Source organism: Zea mays, chromosome 4 (genome assembly GCF_902167145.1).
Source record: "Zea mays cultivar B73 chromosome 4, Zm-B73-REFERENCE-NAM-5.0, whole genome shotgun sequence".
Classification (NCBI taxonomy): domain Eukaryota; kingdom Viridiplantae; phylum Streptophyta; class Magnoliopsida; order Poales; family Poaceae; genus Zea; species Zea mays.
Window position 1 is genome coordinate 147,995,260 of NC_050099.1, and position 18,627 is coordinate 148,013,886.

General features: G+C 46.4%; 1 long non-coding RNA gene across 1 annotated transcript; it reads right to left on the minus strand.

Moving 5' to 3' along the window:
* Positions 1 to 8,098: 8,098 nt before the first annotated feature.
* On the minus strand, positions 8,099 to 18,218 carry LOC103643846 (uncharacterized). The gene is made up of 9 exons (XR_002269171.2): positions 17,858 to 18,218; positions 15,976 to 16,006; positions 15,220 to 15,317; positions 14,990 to 15,120; positions 14,797 to 14,888; positions 14,551 to 14,680; positions 14,261 to 14,446; positions 13,766 to 14,089; positions 8,099 to 8,421 (listed from the first exon to the last, which is right to left on the minus strand). It is a non-coding gene; the product is annotated as an uncharacterized lncRNA (long non-coding RNA).
* Positions 18,219 to 18,627: the final 409 nt, after the last annotated feature.

An 18,627-nucleotide genomic window follows, 5' to 3' on the forward strand; every position in this document is an offset into this window, starting at 1 on the left:
AGATCGCGTGGGCCCGACACCCACTACTGGTCAGGGGTTCGAAGGCCGGCCCCCCGAAGGGCTCCATGGCCGCCTCAGGCTACTCGGGCTCCGCGCCCATTACTGATCAGAGGTTCGAAGGCTGGCCCCCGAAGGGTTCACAGTCGCCTCAGACGCCGAGCGAGGGATGACCAGGGGTACGTTCGATACATAACCGAGGCTCGGGCTGCGCTCCCGATGTACCCTAGGACATTTCCGAGACCAGCGGGAACGATCTTGTAACGGAATCCCATCGGAGGGAGGCATCGAGCCCTCGGACCCCGTCGCCAGGGGACCGGGTCCGGCAGATCACCCGCAGGTACTTTTGGGCGTGCCTCTGGGCCCCTAGCCGACCCCCAACGAACGGGGCACGGACGTCCACTCGGATTACCCGCTTGCAGCTCACCGGAGACACCATGTTCGGTGCCCATCGAGGGTAACATGGCGCACTCCCCCCCTCCTCCTTGCGGAAAGGCGACGTAGGGGCGTATGCAAAAAGTCGAGTCTGTCCCTGATCGTCCTCTCGCCCTGTGCGGAGGCTCGGGGGCTGCTCTCGCAAACCCGGCTCCGGCCGAACCGTTGACAGCGTCAACATACCAGCCCGAGAACTTGGGCCCCGACCGTGCACCCGGGCTACGGCCAGTTCGCATGAGGGAACGACCAGACCAGCCGAAGCGTTACGCAAGGCATTAAGACCTCGAAGGAGTGAAACCACTCCTCCGAGGCCTCGGGGGCTACACCCGGCGGGTGCGCTCGCGCGCACCCACCGAAATGAAATGCAACCGAGGAAGGCTGGTCCCCTTGCAAAAAAGTGCGACGAAAGCCTCCAAGCGAGTGCTAACACTCCCTTCGAGGCTTGGGGGCTACTGTCGGGGACCATAATTAGGGGTACCCTCAAGACGCCTAATTCTCAGCTGGTAACCCCCATCAGCATAAAGCTGCAGAGGCCTGATGGGTGCGATTAAGTCAGGGATCAGTCCATACGAGTGACTCGATCACGCTTCACCCGAGCCTAGCCTCGGACTCGGGCAGCCAACCTCGAGGGACTTCCGTCTCGCCCGAGGCCCCCCTTTTTAACGGCGGACACACCTCCGGCTCGCCCGAGGCCTTGGCTTCGCTAAGAAGCAACCCTGACTAAATCGCCGCACCGACTGACCGAGTTGCAGGGGCATTTAACGCAAAGGTGGCCTGACACCTCTATCCTGACGCACGCCCCCCGGCAGAGCCGAAGTGACCGCCGTCACTCCGCTGCTCCACTGACCGGTCTGACAGAAGGACAGCGCCGCCTGCGCCACTCCGACTGCGGTGCCACTCGACAGAGTGAGTCTGACAGGCAGTTAGGCCTCGCCAGGGGCGCCATAGGGAACTCCGCTCCGCCCGACCCCAGGGCTCGGACTCGGGCTAAGACCCGGAAGACGGCGAACTCCGCTCCGCCCGACCCCAGGGCTCGGACTCGGGCTAAGACCCGGAAGACGGCGAACTCCGCTCTGCCCGACCCCAAGGCTCGGACTCGGGCTAAGACCCGGAAGACGGCGAACTCCGCTCCGCCCGACCCCAGGGCTCGGACTCGGGCTAAGACCCGGAAGACGGCGAACTCCGCTCCGCCCGACCCTAGGGCTCGGACTCGGGCTCGGCCCCGGAAGACGACGAACTCCGCTCCGCCCGACCCCAGGGCTCGGGCTCGGCCCCGGAAGACGACGAACTCCGCCTCGCCCGACCCCAGGGCTCGGACTCGGCCTCGGCAACGGAAGACAGATTCGACCCCAGCTTCGGAGGAGCCCCCACGTCGCCCGGCCTCGGGCGCGGGCCCGCCACGTCAACAGGGAGCGCCATCACCACTCTACCCCGAGCCGACTCGGGCCGCAGAGAACAAGACCGGTGTCCCATCTGGCCAGCTCCGCCAGATAGGCAATGATGGCGCCTCCCAAGCTCTATGACGGCGGCGGCTCTCAGCTCTCTTACGGAAGCCGGTGGACGTCAGCAAGGACTCGACCGCTCCGACAGCTGTCCTTCCGCCAAGCTCCGTTGCTCCTCCGACAGCCACGATATCACACCAGCAGGGTGCCAAGATCTCTCCGGCTGCCACATTGGCATGTACTTAGGGCGCTAGCTCTCCCTCCGCTAGACACGTAGCACTCTGCTACACCCCCATTGTACACCTGGATCCTCTCCTTACGACTATAAAAGGAAGGACCAGGGCCTTCTTAGAGGAGGTTGGCCGCGCGGGACCGAGGACGGGACAGACGCTCTCTTGGGGCCGCTCGCTTCCCTCACCCGCGTGAACGCTTGTAACCCCCCTACTGCAAGCGCACCCGACCTGGGCGCGGGACGAACACGAAGGCCGCGGGACTTCCACCTCTCTCACGCCCGTCTCCGGCCACCTCGCCTCTCCCCCCTTTCGCGCTCGCCCACGCGCTCGACCCATCTGGGCTGGGGCACGCAGCACACTCACTCGTCGGCTTAGGGACCCCCCGGTCTCGAAACGCCGACAATATCAGAAGATAAAATTAAGGAAAAAATTTATCACGGATATTAAAGTGTTGTATTTACCTGCAAGTACTGGTCCCTGGTCAATGACATGGTTCGGGCTTCCTGCTTTAGTCAGTAGCTGACGATGGCCTGGATTCGTGCCTTGTAGTGATGTCCACGATGAGCTTCTTGCAGCTCGTGGTGGCCACCACATCCGCCCTGGCCTCGTATCCAGCCTCGCATCTGAAGAAATCATGCATACAAAGATGATGTATCCATACATTATTTCAAGAATGTGCATTGAATGCGACATATTTTACATTATAGTAAGACTTACCTATAGCTCTTGCTTCACCCGCTCTGCCTTATTGGTGAATTCTCTGTCATCCTAGTCTATTGCATCGGGGCGACGGCTTAGTGGTCGAAGGTGTAGGCTGGGCCCGTCACTCCGGTGTACTCAACCAGTCCAGGGAATTGTTCCCTGCACAGAAGGCCAAGGATTCCATTGGGGTTGCGGTCATGACTTCCTGCATTCTCCACAACCTTTCAAGATATGTTCAACTGATAAATAAAAAGTATTAGTTTATATTATGAATTTGAACACATAATATAAACAAGCAAGGATAACATAAAGTTACATGTCTCTTCCCATCCGGCCGAATCAGCGGTTGCCTGTCTTGAAGTATGGGACGCTGAGGGAGACTCGCGGGACCTCGCAGGTAGACGTTCCTCGAACCTGAGGCACCCGAACCTGAGGCATCCTACTGAGCGTCGTCGTCGTCGTCCTGCTGCGCCACATCGACAGCGGCCTGCTGCTCCACCTGCTACTGGACATCGTCGTCCTGTTGTGCCTCCTCTGCCATCCTGCGGGTGCGCCTCCTCCCCCTCCTCGTCCTTATCCCACCATCCACCATCTTTGTCCAACAACCTGCAATTAAGAGTGAACAAAAAACACATATAAAAAGATGTATTTAGAAATATGTGCGAAATAAAAAATATAGCATTATATAGATTAAAAATAATCTTCATATGTGTCGGGGTTAGCCGGATCATAACTCTCATCTATCAACCATTTCATAGTCAACACCATCTGAAGGCACAAGTTCGTCATTAATGTCATTGCCTTCAAATATTACTAAGTCATTCTCAATTTGCACCTCATCATCCTCCTCATCAACAACCATTTCAATATCTACTTCCATTCCGGTAGCTTCGGTTAAATCTATCTCAAATCGCTCTTCTAGCCCATCTTCTTTGAAGAACTCTCCATCATATGTGTCCAGGTCTAAGTTATAATCTTCATCGTTTGGAACAAGTAATTTACCATGAGGCGATACCTTATACACAACATTCCAACCCTTAAGATGTTCTTTCGTTTGGCACGCATATGGGAGATAATACACTTGTGTAGCCCGTTGGGCCACAATATAGACATCGTCTCCTGGTAAGATGGAATCTTGTCGAATTTCGACTATCCCAAGATTAGAATGTGTCTGTCTCGTCACTTGAGGGTCAAACCAATGACATTTGAATATCACTGGAGTAAGAGGTTTGCAACCATGAAAATTGAGTTCATATATTTTTTCGATTCGTCCAAAATAATCGACCTCATCAAGGCCGGACGTAAAGACTCCAGAACACGTTGTTTTCCGATTGGGTCAACTTTGGTTGTAGCTTGTTGTGCAAAAACGGTATCCATTGACATCATACCCATAATATTTCTTGACCCTATAAGCAAAGTCGTTGGCTACTTGTCTCAACTTGGCGCTCATAGATGGATCTCTTTGGCCCTGCAACTATTCGCAAGTTAAAAGACGCTAAATTGAGTTTATAGATAGATCTCTTTGACAAACATAAGGTACATCTATGAACTCAATTTAGTGTCTTTTAACTTGTGAAAACTTGCAGGGCCAAAGAGATCCGTCTGAGTGCCGAGTTGAGACAAGTAGCCAACAACTTTGCTTATAAGGTCAAGAAATATTCTAGATATGACGTCAATGGATACCGTTTTCGCACAACAAGCTATGACCAAAGTCGGCCCAATCAGAAAACAAAGTGTTCAGGAGTCTTTACGCCCGATCTTGATGAGGTCGATTATTTTGAACGAATCGAAAAAATATATGAACTCAATTTTCATGGTTCCAAACCTCTTACTCAAGTGATATTCAAATGTCATTGGTTTGATCTTAAGTGGTGAGATAGACACATTCTGATCTTGGGATAGTCAAAATTCGACAAGATTCCACCTTACTAGGAGACGATGTCTATATCGTGGCCCAACAGGCCACACAAGTGTATTATCTCCCATATGCGTGCCAAATGAAAGAACATCTTAAGGGTTGGGATGTTGTGTATAAGGTATCGCCGCACGGTAAATTACCTGTTCCAAATGGTGAAGATTATAACTTAGACCCGAACACATATGATGAAGAGTTCTTCCAAGAAGATGGGCTACAAACGCGATTTAAGATAGACTTAACCGAAGCTATCGGAATGGAAGTAGATACTAAAATGGTTGTTGATGAGGAGGATGATGAGGTGCAAAATGAGAATGACTTAATAATACTTGAAGGCAATGACATTAATGACGAACTTGCGCCTTCAAATGGTGTTGACTATGAAATGGTTGATAGTAATAATGATAGTTATGATCCGACTAACCCCGACACATATGAAGATTATTATTAATCGATGTAATGCTATATTTTTTTATTTCGCACTTGTTTCTAAATACATCTTTTTTATATGTGCTAATTTATTTACTCTTAATTGTAGGTTGTTGAACAAAGATGGTGGGCGGTAGGATGAGAACGAGGAGGGGGAGGAGGAGCACCCGCATGACGGCAGAGGAGGCACAGCAGGACGACGACGTCCAGCAGCAGGTGGAGCAGCAGGCCGCTGTCGATGTGGCGCAGCAGGACGACGACGATGGTCAGCAGGACGCCTCAGGTTCTGGCACCTTATGTTCAAGGAACATCTACCTGTGAGGTCCCACGAATCTCCCTCAGTGTCCCATACTTCGAGACAGGCGGTCACTGATTTGGCCGGATGGGGAAAGGTGTGTAACTTTATGTTCTCCCTACTTGTTCATATTATGTGTTCAAATTCATAATACAAACTAATACTTTTTATTTATCACTTGGATAGGTCTTGGAAGGTTGTGGAGAATGTAGGGGGTCACGACCGCAACCCCAATGACACTCTTGGCTTGCTGTGCAGGGAACACTTCCCTGGACTAATTGAGTACGCAGGATTGACGGGCCCAGCCTACACCTTCGACCACTACACCGTCGCCCTCGATGCAGTAGATCGGGACGGCAGTGAATTCAATAAGGCAGAGCGGGTGAAGCAAGAGCTGTGGGTAAGTCTTACTATAATATAAAATATGTCGCATTCGTTGCACATTCTTGAAATAATGTATGGATACATCGTCTTGGTATGCAGGATTTCTTCAGATACGAGGCTGGATATGAGGCCAGGGCGGATGTGATGGCCATCACGAGCTGTAAGAAGCTCGTTGTGGACATGCACTACGAGGCACGAATCCAGGCCATCGTTAGCTACCACGGGTCCGTCCTTGGGGAGAAGGTCACAAAGCAGGAAGCCCGAACCATGTCGTTGACCAGGGACCAGTACTTGTAGGTAAATATAACACTTTAATATCCATGATAAATTTTTTTCCTTAATTTTATCTTCTGATATGCAATGTACGTGTTTTACTTTGTAGATGATTCCTTATTGGTGTGTCGCACATCCTCAGTGCTGGGACCATATGGTGGATAGGTGGTGCTCGCTTGAGTGGGACGAGGCGCACAACGCTAGCCGGGAACGACGTTTGATGATGCAAGGTCCCTCCCACCACCAAGGCAGCCGTAGCCTCGGCAAATATGCAGAAGCATGAGTACGCCCTCTTTTTTATTTAGGTATATAACACTGGATTAGGTATTATTTCTAACTATCTCGTTGGTTTTCTTGCAGTCGGCGTCACATGGTGGCCAGCCTTGCTCCATCTTCTCGGCTTATGCTATGGCCCATAAGGGCAAGGCGACGTCTAACGTCACCTACAACCCGAATGACGGGCCTAAGGCATACAATAACCCTACCGTCTACAGCCACCTAAGTGAGTACACTGCCGTGGCTCAGGAGGTCTATGGGCCATATTATGATCCGAGGACCTAGGACATCGACGGAGATGTCCTCATGAGGGTCGAAGAAGGCAAGAGGCTTGGGTGATACTAGATTACCGACGGGACAATCGACTCGTCGTCCACTCCCACTCTATCTCAGGTGTGAGCAAGGAGCACAAGCTCGAGCCCAGCCATACGACCTCGGCAGGACAACTCACATCATCGCATACAACAACTCAAGGTTAGTGCTTCTATAACTCGTTATTCCATGAGTTATATACCTTCTCTTTGAGTTATTATAACATTGGCTTGGAATATTATAGACCCAGCTAGAAGAAGAGAGGAGGGAACGTCAGGAGATGGAAGCAAGGATGGCAGAGATGTTTCAGTACATGTAGAACCTTGACGTCGGACAGGGTTTTGCTTCACCACCTTCGTGATTCCCTACAGTTGACCCTGCTTAGTTCTGTACTTCTGTGAGTATCAAAATTCTCGTCCTACATGATATATATTTATCTGCTATAATACAAGCAATCTCTTCTCTGTTTAGGGACAATCTGTACGGCATCCAACAACCCTCATGGATCGCCCAGCCCATCGCCGCACCAGTCCAGCCGCCCACCTCGTTGATGATCTCTTAGCTTAGTTGTGATTGTGAGACTTGTGTGATAAACTTGTCCTGAACTTATGTTTGAGAGTTGGTAACACTTACGTTGGTGAAACTTGGTATGAACATAGACATGTTTGTAAAAAAACTTGTTAGATTTGTGAAATATGTGGTCTCTATTATGTATGTGATGATTATGTGATATCTGTGATGTATATGTGATGATTATGTGATATCTGTGATGTATATGTGATATATCTTTTGTTTGTTTGGATGGAATAGAAAAAACAAATAAAAAGGGGTATACCAGTTACTTTGCCGAGTGTAACACCTGGCAAAGAGATATTTTGCCTAGTGTCCAGGTCATAGTACTCGGCATAGAAGGCACACCTGGGCACCAGTAAAGCTTCTTTGCCGAGTGTTGTGGCCTCGGCACTCGGCACACGGCAAAGAAGCAACCTTTCCCGAGTGCCTCCTAGTGCATTGGGCAAAGGCATTAACAAAGGGACCCATTGGCGACCTCATTGCCAAGAGGTAGTCTGGTGAACACTCGGCAAACATGGAAACTCTTTGCCGAGTGTCACCTAATACACTCAGCAAAGGGTATCCCTTTGCCGAGTGTCACCGAGTACACTCGGCAAAGGCTTTGTCTCCGTTACCAGCCGCCGTGACGGTGGCTTTTCTTTGTCGGGTACCTTGTGACACTCGGCAAAGTTTTTGCCGAGTGCCCGATAAAAAATACTCGGCAAAGACGTCGTTGTCGATGTACAGTTCACGGAGCTCTATTTGCCAAGTGTCACACTCGGCAAAGCCTCCGTCGAGTGTTTCCAGGCTTTCTCGAGTGCTTCAGACACTCGACAAAGAGGTTGTTTCCGGTAGTGATAGCTATATACATTTCTGGTAGCACTTAAGTGTACATGTATTAGGATGCATAAACAAAAGATATTCGGATGATGTATTCAGAATAAGCTATAAGTTATATACATTTGTCAGTGTTTCGAAGGCTTAACTCTAAACTTTAAATGTCTTTCCTGTAGTGTATGGTAAATTAGTTCTTTCCATGTTTTGAAAAAAAGATCGCAATGGAAGTAAAGGACTGCAACACATTATATGCGTGAAAATGAAGCTAATCAGATCATACATTTTTCATTGTCAGGTTCGTTTTCTTCAAAACTGAACTGTACGGATTTGTGCCAAGCCCTGGTTCCAAAAAAAGAGTAGTGAAATGATGAATCTAAGTAGTGAGAATATTGTTATTCTATGCATTTCAATTAGAACCTTTTTGGTGGTGACTCAAAATACTGTAAGTACTGCCCTTCATTCTCAAGTATATTCTATTGATGGTATGTAAATTAATGTGTTAGCATAGAAATGTATATGTTATGGTGGGTAAAACATATGAAAGGCGGCCCAAGCAGCCCATAGGCCAGGCCATGCTAGGAGATCAGGATTAGAGGGATAAGGATAAGTTTGTTAGATTAGATATCAAAAGGAGAGATAGTAGGAATTTGTTAGAGAATAAGTAGGGGCAGCACAGTTTATGTGCGCCTGTACTGGACTATATAAAGTCCTTAGTTTGTACCTAGGAAGATTAGCAAAGATCAATCTAAGAAGAGTATTGCTCCTTGCCACATTCTATCTCAGCCGTGCGCCAACATGGCTCCCTCTCGCCCTCAATCCTCAAGGCCTCGCCCTACTACCCACTCATACAACCTCAGAAGTCGAGATCATTAGAATCTGGTATCAGATATGTCAGGTCATGATGATGAAGATAGCATGGCAGCCACTGCCCTGCAGCCGTCCCTGGCGTCCATCGCCACGACACTAGGTGAAGTCCAACGTTAGCTCTGCGACTTTGCCTAGCAGATGTCCTCCATCTCCTCCCGTGTTGCGGTCGTCGAGGCATGTCCATCTTCATCCACGCCGGCCATCCCGCAGGACATTCCCTATGGCCTGCCGGGCTACGGCAGCATCCCCAAGGTACCGATGAATACCAATCATTTGCCAGTCACGACACATTCTACCTCCATAGCCCCCTTCCAATCCATCGTCTACCCCTTACTCATTCCACATCACCACTACCATCATCCCCCCACCACCGGAATATTCAGGAGCACCATTCTCTCGCAACCAGCGACAAGTGTTCCTCGCTTTCATCGACTGGAGTTTTCATTGTTTGATGGTAAAGAAGACCCCATTGGATGGACCAACAGATGCGAGCAATTCTTTGAAGGACATCGTACGCTGGAAGAGGAGAAGGTGTGGCTAGCCTCATATCACATGATGAGAGTCGCTCGGACTTGGTACTATCAACTCCAGCGCGACGAGCCACCATTGTCATGGAATTCCTTCAAGCAGTCCTGCCAGCAACGGTTTGGTCCTCCACTGCGCAGCAAGCCTCTCAGTGAATTGGCCCGGCTTCCCTTCCGGACAACCGTAGAAGACTATCAGGAGAGGTTTTGGGACCTTCTTGCCCACATAGTGCCCCTCACCTAGGAACAAAAAGTCCAGCTATTCACTGCAGGCCTCCTAGAACGCATCAAAATTGATGTCGAGTTGATGGCACCATGGGACCTTAATCACACACTAAGTTTGGCGCGCGCATATGAACGACGTTCTCAAGTGCTTGATGGCAACGTCATAGCAGCACCCACCAAGCCAGTGAGACCGCCCCAACGACCATCAGTTCCAATCCCAGCAACATAGCCAACAGTGCCAGCCATAGGCAATGCAGCGCCGCAACGACCATTCAAGAAGCTCACACCTGGAGAGATGGCAGAACACCGAAAGCTAGGGCTTTGTTACAACTGTGATGAACAATATGTTCGTGGCCATCGATGCCCCCAGTTATTCTATTTGGAAGTAGCTGACTTCGAAGAGGATACTGCCATAGAGGAAGTTGATGAGGAGCCAGAACCAGTTATCTCTCTACATGCTCTGACAGGCATCAGATTAGAGGACACCATGCAGATTCAAGTAAAAATGAAAGACAAATTGCTCACTGCATTACTGGATACAGGCTCCACACACAATTTTGTCAACCTCAACACTGCCTTGTCATTGCAATTGGAAGTCTGCTCAAGCCGAGGTAAGGTAGTTGTATCAAATGGCGACAAGATCGACTGTCATGGCCTTGCCAACAATCTCAGACTATGCGTGGGCCCAGATATTTTCACCATGGATGCTTATGCTATTCCACTAGATTCCTTTGACATCATCTTAGGGGTTCAGTTCCTGCGCACTCTTGGTCCCATCCTATGGGACTTAGCCAACATGAGCACGGCGTTCTGGAAGAATGGTTACCAAGTTTTGTGGAAAGGGTTGAATTCTACTCGTAGCATGATGCACAGGCCACTTTCAGCATGTGTTTCAACATCAAACCCGACACCAATGATGGACTCCCAAGTCCAGCAATTTGATGATGTTTTCTCATCCCCAACAGGCCTCCCTCCAGCACGACCATGTGATCATCGCATCCACCTTATGCCGAGCACAACACTAGTGGTGGTACGTCCTTATAGATACCCTCAACTGCAGAAAGATGAACTGGAGGCGCAACGTCCAGCAATGTTGAAGCAGGGAACAATCTGACATAGTACATCAGCATTCTCCGCTCCAGTCCTATTGGTTAAGAAGGCAGATAACTCTTGGCACATCTGCATTTACTACAGAGCCCTTAATGAGCGCACAGTGAAAGACAAGTACCCCATACCAGTAGTTGATGAGCTCCTGGACAAACTCAACGGGGCCAAGTTCTTCACCAAACTAGATCTACGCTCAGGATACCATCAGGTACGGGTTCATTCGGAGGATATTCATAAGTTAGCCTTTCGAACACACCACGACCATTTTGAATTCCTGGTCATGCCATTTGGACTTTCAAATGCGCCAGCAACCTTCCAAGCCCTTATGAATGAAGTACTGTGGTCGTACCTCCGTCGTTGTGTATTCATATTTTTTGATGATATCCTCATCTACAGTGCATCCTAGTCTGAACACCTTTGACATATCAAGGCAGTACTCGAAACATCACGCAGTAACCAGCTTTTTGTCAAACAGTCCAAGTGTTCCTTTGGAGCCACCTCAGTTGCTTACTTGGGTCATGTGATTTCAGCAGACAGGGTAGCCATGGACAATAGCAAAGTGGAAGCGGTCTCCTCATGGCCGGTTCCCCAATCAACACATGGGTTACGTGGATTCTTGGGATTGGTAGGCTACTACAAAAAATTCATCAAAGATTTTGGGTCTATTGCAGCACCATTAACAACACTACTGAAGAAAGAAGGTTTCAAGTGGGGTTCGGCTGCTTACACGACATTCCAGGAACTCAAAAAGGCTCTTTCTACAACCTTAGTGTTGCATCAAGGATCTGGGCCCCTGGCATTCTTTAGTACACCGTTTGCAGCCCGTCATGTCAAGCTCGCAGCTTATGAACATGAACTCATTGGTCTCGTTCAGGCAGTTCGTCACTGGCGACCATATCTCTAGGGTCATCGATTCACAGTGCACAGATCACTTCAGCCTAAAATTCATGCTCGACCAGAGATTGTCAACAGTGCCTCAGCATCAGTGGATCAGCAAACTATTTGGGTTTGACTTTACCATGGAATACAGAGCAGGCCGATTCAACACAATGGCAGATGCCTTGTCACGACGGCAGACTACCGACGGCATGATCGCCATGTTATCTAGCCCCCACCTTCCATTTGTATGAAGAGTTGCGTCAGGAGTGCACCTCCAACCAAGACTGTCAACGCATTTGTACTCAGATCAAAGATGACACCCTCACTGAACCATGGCGGATGGTCGATGGGCTCATTCTGCATGGCCGACAAATCTTTGTGCCGCCTAATTCATCCCTATTGCCGGCCATACTCGGTACAGCCCACTCGGCTGGTCATGGTGGAATCCAGAAAACATTACACCTACTACGTGCCAATTTTTTTGTTCCCAAAGATAGAGCCTTGGTAAGGGATTGGGTTAGGGCATGTTCAGTCTGCCAACAAAACAAAACTGAAGCTCTCCACCCAGCTGGGCTGCTGCAACCTCTTAAGGTACCCTCCCAGATTTGGTCAGACATATCTATGGACTTCATAGAAGGGCTTCCAAAGGTGCATGGAAAGTCAGTTATCTTAACAATAGTAGATCGATTTTCCAAATACTCGCACTTCATTGCCTTAAGCCACCCCTATACAACAACAAGTGTAGCCTAAGCTTTCTTTGAAGGGGTGGTTCGCCTTCACGATTTTCCCCAGTCTATTATCAGTGACCGCAACCTCGTCTTCACTAGGAACGTTTGGCGAGAACTGTTCAAACTATCAGGTGTCAAACTTTGGATGAGTACAGCCTTCCATCCACAAACATATGGCCAATCAGAAGTTGTTATAAAACCATCGCAATGTACCTCCGATGCATCACAGGAGACCGTCCACGGGCATGGGTTGAGTGGCTACCATGGGCAGGATACTGCTATAACACAGCTTATCACTCAGCATTGCACACTACCCCATTTCGAGTAGTTTATGGTAGAGATCCTCCTCCAGTGCTTGCCTACCAGTCGGGCACAACAGTAAACCAGACAGTTCATGAAATGCTTAGTGAGCGTGATCTATTCCTCAGTGAAGTTCGAGATAGACTGCTGCAAGCACAAGAACTGCACATCATCGAGACTTGGAGTTCTTAGTTGACGACTGGGTTTGGCTCCGCCTGCTCAACCGTCAAGCTCAGTCCCTGGTGCGCCGACCCAAAGGCAAGTTGGGACCTCGCTATGCTGGACCCTTCCGTATCACGGAACGAATCGGCGAGGTCGCCTACCGCCTGGAACTGGAACTCCCAACGGGAGCACGCATCCATGACGTCTTTCACGTTGGTCTCCTCAAACCATACAAAGGCGCCCTACCAGTGCTACCTCCTTCTCTTCCAACAATGGAAAATGGTCGACTGCTGCCCTCACCAGAGAAGGTGCTCAAAGCAAGAATACAACGAGGTGTCTGGCATGTTCAGGTACAATGGAGTGGAACACAACCGACAGAAGCTACTTGGGAGCCATTGCAACAGTTCACGTCTTCCTACCCCCATTTTCAGCTCGAGGACGAGCTGTTCTCGGAGGAGGGGAGAGATGTTATGGTGGGTAAAACATATGAAAGGCGGCCCAAGCAGCCCATAGCCCAGGCCACGCCAGGAGATCAGGATTAGAGGGATAAGGATAAGTTTGTTAGATTAGATATCAAAAGGAGAGATAGTAGGAGTTTGTTAGAGAATAAGTACGGGCGGCAACAGTTTATATGCGCCTGTACTGGACTATATAAAGTCCTTAGTTTGTATCTAGGAGGATTAGAAAAGATCAATCTAAGAAGAGTATTGCTCCTTGCCACATTCTATCTTAGCCGTGCGCCAACACGGCTCCCTCTCGCCCTCAATCCTCAAAGCCTCATCTTACTACCCACTCATACAACCTCAGAAGTCGAGATCATTACAGTATAAGTGTAAGTAATTGTTAGAAATTTTAAAATTTAAATTAGTAAACATATTGGAATTGGCTTACACTTTGAGAAATGCTTGTTGAGAGTTTTGACATTGCTGTAGAAGGCGAAATTGATTGTTTTGATCAAGACAGTAGTTTTGTTGGAGTTGATGGATATAGTGGAATATTTAATCAAGGTGATGTCAAGGGTACATCTCTTCCATGTGATGCTATGACTGACTTGATCAAGTGTTCTTTATCTAAATCCACACATGACATTTGGTTGTACACAACAATAGAAGTGATTTTAAGGGATACAATTGATGCTAAATCTGGGGAATAGGTGGCGTGCCTGTAACTGATGAGATGAGATGTGCATGATTTTTCCAACAATTCCTTTGGCACCTGTATCAAAATAGAACATTCGCATTTTAGCGGTACTGTCAGAAGCCATGAAAGTGAGTTTATACCTACAAACGTGAAAATATCGAATCTATAAAAATTTGGAATAGGAAAACCGGAAAGAGTAATAAGAAGAAAAAAAATTATGCGCAATAATAGCTTAATAACATATACATGAGAATAGCATCTGTAAAGCCACATTTACGGCATGCTGACACTGATGATTGCATTGATCGTTTATTTGCACATGTATTACATGCTCTGTACCACCAAGGTTGATCATCAAGTATTCTCAGCAAGGTTCATCATCAAGTATTCTGGTAATGGTGACACCATGACAGTACATTTACAACGTTAACCCTGTCCATAAAAAATATGCATCTAATTAAAAACATAGGTTTAAATGTGTTTAATTTATTTTTTGTGAGTGCATTTGTGCATTGTATGGATTTATATATGCTTACTGGTAATGTAAATGGGTCGGAGTCGAATAGCACTTTCAAGTTTTTGTGTTGTCTCTTAGGAAGTTCAGGAAACGTCACTGGTTCATTTGATAGTGGAGGGAGTTTGATCGCTATATTTTCATTATGAATTCTGCAATTTTCACAAAAAATGAAAAATATTTCTTAAATGGTTATTACAAAGTGGGTCGAGGATGTTATATAAACTATATATTTTTACCCATCCTTTTCTCCGTATGGTAAACATACCTTACCATACCTCGCATAGTATGGGTGAGCTTCAGTAATTGATGGATTGAAATACCAGTGGCAAGCTGCACCACCACTTAAATATGCAAATGCTGGCAAGCAAAACAGTGAAGTAAAGGAAGTTCAGTGTATGCGAATGCACTCTTGCATGTATGGAATGAAAAAAAATAGAGCCTAGAAATTTAAAACGAACCTTTATATTCTTTTGGTAGGCATCCAACAAATAGAACCACATTAGCCTCTTCCTTTTGTTGATCCTAGACAATTTCATATGAAAATTCTAAAGCTCGATTTCCCCAAAGAGTAACTTTAATCATGTTATCACTGGAAAATAAAGTAGTAGGCGTGAGAAGTTTTGATAATACAAAACACTGTAAGTTCAGATGCAATTTTGCATAATATGTGTAATAATCTACTGCTAACCTGAGATTCTTAATGAACACATTTTTGGTAGACAGATGACTTTGCACTTAGCTGCATTGTCTTGATTTCAGAAACATCACCAATTATTCCAAGGACATCTAATCAATCACATTATCAGTTGTTAGGAAGTAGCATATCAGCTTACAAAGATAAAAGAGATGTATGAAAGTATACAGACATAGTATCTGACTTCAGCTTACAAAGATAAAAGAGATGTATGAAAGTATACAGACATAGTATCTGACTATTGTGTTTTTCTTGTAGTATACTTATATGATGTCATACTTACCATGGATTTCTTTTGCTTTTTCGTTCAGTTGCATCAATAGATAAAAACAGAAGTAGGAAAGACATGAAAACAGAGTATCTAACTACTATGTTGATACTGTGGTCATAATATAAATAAGGGAGTAATGAAGTATAAATGCATGATGTTATACTTACCATGGAAGTCTTTGCTTTTTAGGCCAGGTGCATCAATAACATGATATGAAATTAGATTATTAGATGTAAAGTGGAAACGTAGATGGCAGATCACGACAACGATTGATTATTTAATACATAGTGAAATAGATCATGAGAGGGGAATTGAGGACTTTGTACCATGACTTCATATTTGCAATGCGGTAACATTAGGTAAACATATGCATAGTACACACAAATCAATATGTAGGGGCAAATTAAAAGGTAACAGTGACTTGAAAGAAGAAAGTAAGTAGCATTTACATAGACAATAAGAAATAACACAATATTTACCTATATGGCTGGGTCGCTGGAAGATCGATTCCTGCAAATGCGCACTTCAGTCCAAAACACAAACAACTACCGAAGAAAAGACTGAGCATAAAAATTACAAAAAAAATAGAATACAGCCGTAAATACAGGCAAAGTTTTGAAAATCCACGACTACGACGCGCCTAGGCGCTAGGCCACGGCCTCCCGCCTGGACTAGGGGTAGGTGGGCTGCTAGGCGTTTGGAGCGCCTAGGCAGCGCCGAGCGGCGATTCCGCGTGCCCAGGAGCCTAGGCGACCACGTAGGCGAGGTAGGCGCGCGCGGGAAAATGGCGGGCGGGAAAAGGTCGCGCGCGGGAAAATGGCGGGCGGGAAAAGGTCGCGCGCGCATGAGAGAAAATGGCGCGCGCGGGGGAGAAAATAGGACGCGCGCGGTAGAGAAAAGGCTGGCGCGCGTAGAAAAGGACTGTACGCCAGAAAAAGAAGTTGCACGCCAGTAAAGGAAGGAAGGAGAGAAAACACGCCGTAGAGAAGACCCCTGTAGCTGCTTGCTTCTCTCCTGTACGCCGAACCCCTGTAGCTGCTTGTTTCGCTCCTAGTCTCCTGTACACGGTAAAACTTGCCTATTTTTTTATCTATAAAGGACCTAAGATATGTCTACTGGTCCTTCCCTATTTTTTTATCTATAAATGTATATATTATATAAGTTGGCAAAACGCCTAGCATCGCCTAGTCAAGCCTAGGCTGGACTAGTCCCTAGGCTAAGGGTCATTGCCTAGATTCCGCCTAGCGCCTAGCAAAACTTTGGGAAATAGTAAGCCTAAATACTGGAATGATGTAGCAATGTAAGTATAGCAATTAAGGACATTCAATTTTTAAGCAATATCCTTTTAACGGAGCCTTCAAAGAACCATGTAATCTAGAATCATACAATATGCCTTTTAAGTGAGCACGAAGCATGGAAAACATACATAAAGACTTATAAAAGTTTCTTGCTGATACTATCTGAAACATGAATTTTAAAAAAATACTTTCAGAAGCCAATATAATAAGATGAAATAACCTAATTAATACGTGACTGTATCAAAAAGGAATATTTCCTGCAGGAAATCAAAAGAAGGGAGTTTAGTAAGAATTCTTCCGTTTTTTGGAAAAAATTTGCACCCGGAAACTTGCCTTTTTAGGGCTAGTTTGGGAACCACGTTATCCTAAGGGTTTTTCATTTTTCCAAAGGAAATTAGTTTATTTTTCCTTAGGAAAATAGAAATCCTTTGGACCTAGTTTGGATACTTTGGGATTAGAGTGTTTTGAAGGGATTGGAGAGGGTGTAAATCCCATCAAATACTCTCTCAATACATATCAATCCACTCTAATCCTAATCATTACTAGAGTATCCAAACTAGGCCTTGGGAAAATAGAGCTCCCAAACTAGCGGTTAAGAAATCCCCCTCTTTTGAAGATTTTACTGCCCAATGTCGTTTTTTATGCGAGAAAAAACATCTAAAAATTTAGGATTCTTCATAGATAAACATGAACAGTGTCGCTAACTGAGAAGCATATATTTTAAATAGCACTGAAAGTGCAGGAACAAATAGGTGAGGGTTTGAAGGGGCAGCAAAAGGCTAAGGCAGGTGGCCATCATACTGGTATAGGTGTTGCAATATTTTAGGGAAAAGCGTAAACGGTTTCGAAGAAATTTTGGAAAAGGGGAAAAAAGATATGCATGTTTATTGGTGTAGATGAAGAGTTCATTGTGAACCGGATATTTTTAGATGTACTGACTTCAGTTTTTTTTTTTTTGCAAAGTAAGAAATAGAAAAAGATGAATAAATCGCGCACAGAAGGTGAAGGTGCAGTGAGTAACAAAAAGGAAAAATGAAGAGAAGCGTGAGACTGATATATTTACTGTAGAAAGCGACGGTCCCAGGAGGCAGAGGCCGGCGGAAACAGCTAACGACGGAAGGCGCAGTGAGCAATGAAAAGGGAAAAAGGTAGAGAAGTGTAGAACGACGGTGGGAGGAGCTAGAAGCCGGCGGCAGCAGCTAAGCCGTTGTCCTCCTCGGCAGCATCGCTCTGTTTCTGTTCACACCGGCGAGAAGATGTGAGAAGGATTCTTTCACATTTTCTAATCTGTCGCGGTGAAGATGTGGCCAACATTTTTTTCTCACTTTTTAAATGTAGTGTAGTACGCGTGAGGTGACAGAAGCTAGATATTTCGAGAGGGAGGCAGGATAATGGTCAAGTTTCATGTGAGCTGTTGTTTCTTTTTTTTATAGGCTTAAATAGGACAGTGGTCAAGGTATATAGGAGCTAGACGGCAAGTTAGAGCAGCACCGGACGTGAAAGGTGAGGATTTTTTGAACGCTTGGCGAGGAAGCCGCATCGTTTTGATAAGAAGAAATTGCATAGAGAAAACATAACACAAAGATCTATTTATCTGTGTAATCTATTTCTATCACCCACTCCATAATCTAAAAAGGTTTATATCTAAAGTTTTAAAAGTTAGGGAATATCAAAGTATATAAGTAGATTTTTAATTCCTCCAAAATAAAAATATCCAACGGACACTAATAGAAATCGGAAGAAGTTGAAAACAGATTTCAAAATAACCTTGTCTCAAGCAAAGGTAAACGTATCAAATCAACATAGCATTGGTACAGGAACCGCTCCCTTGAG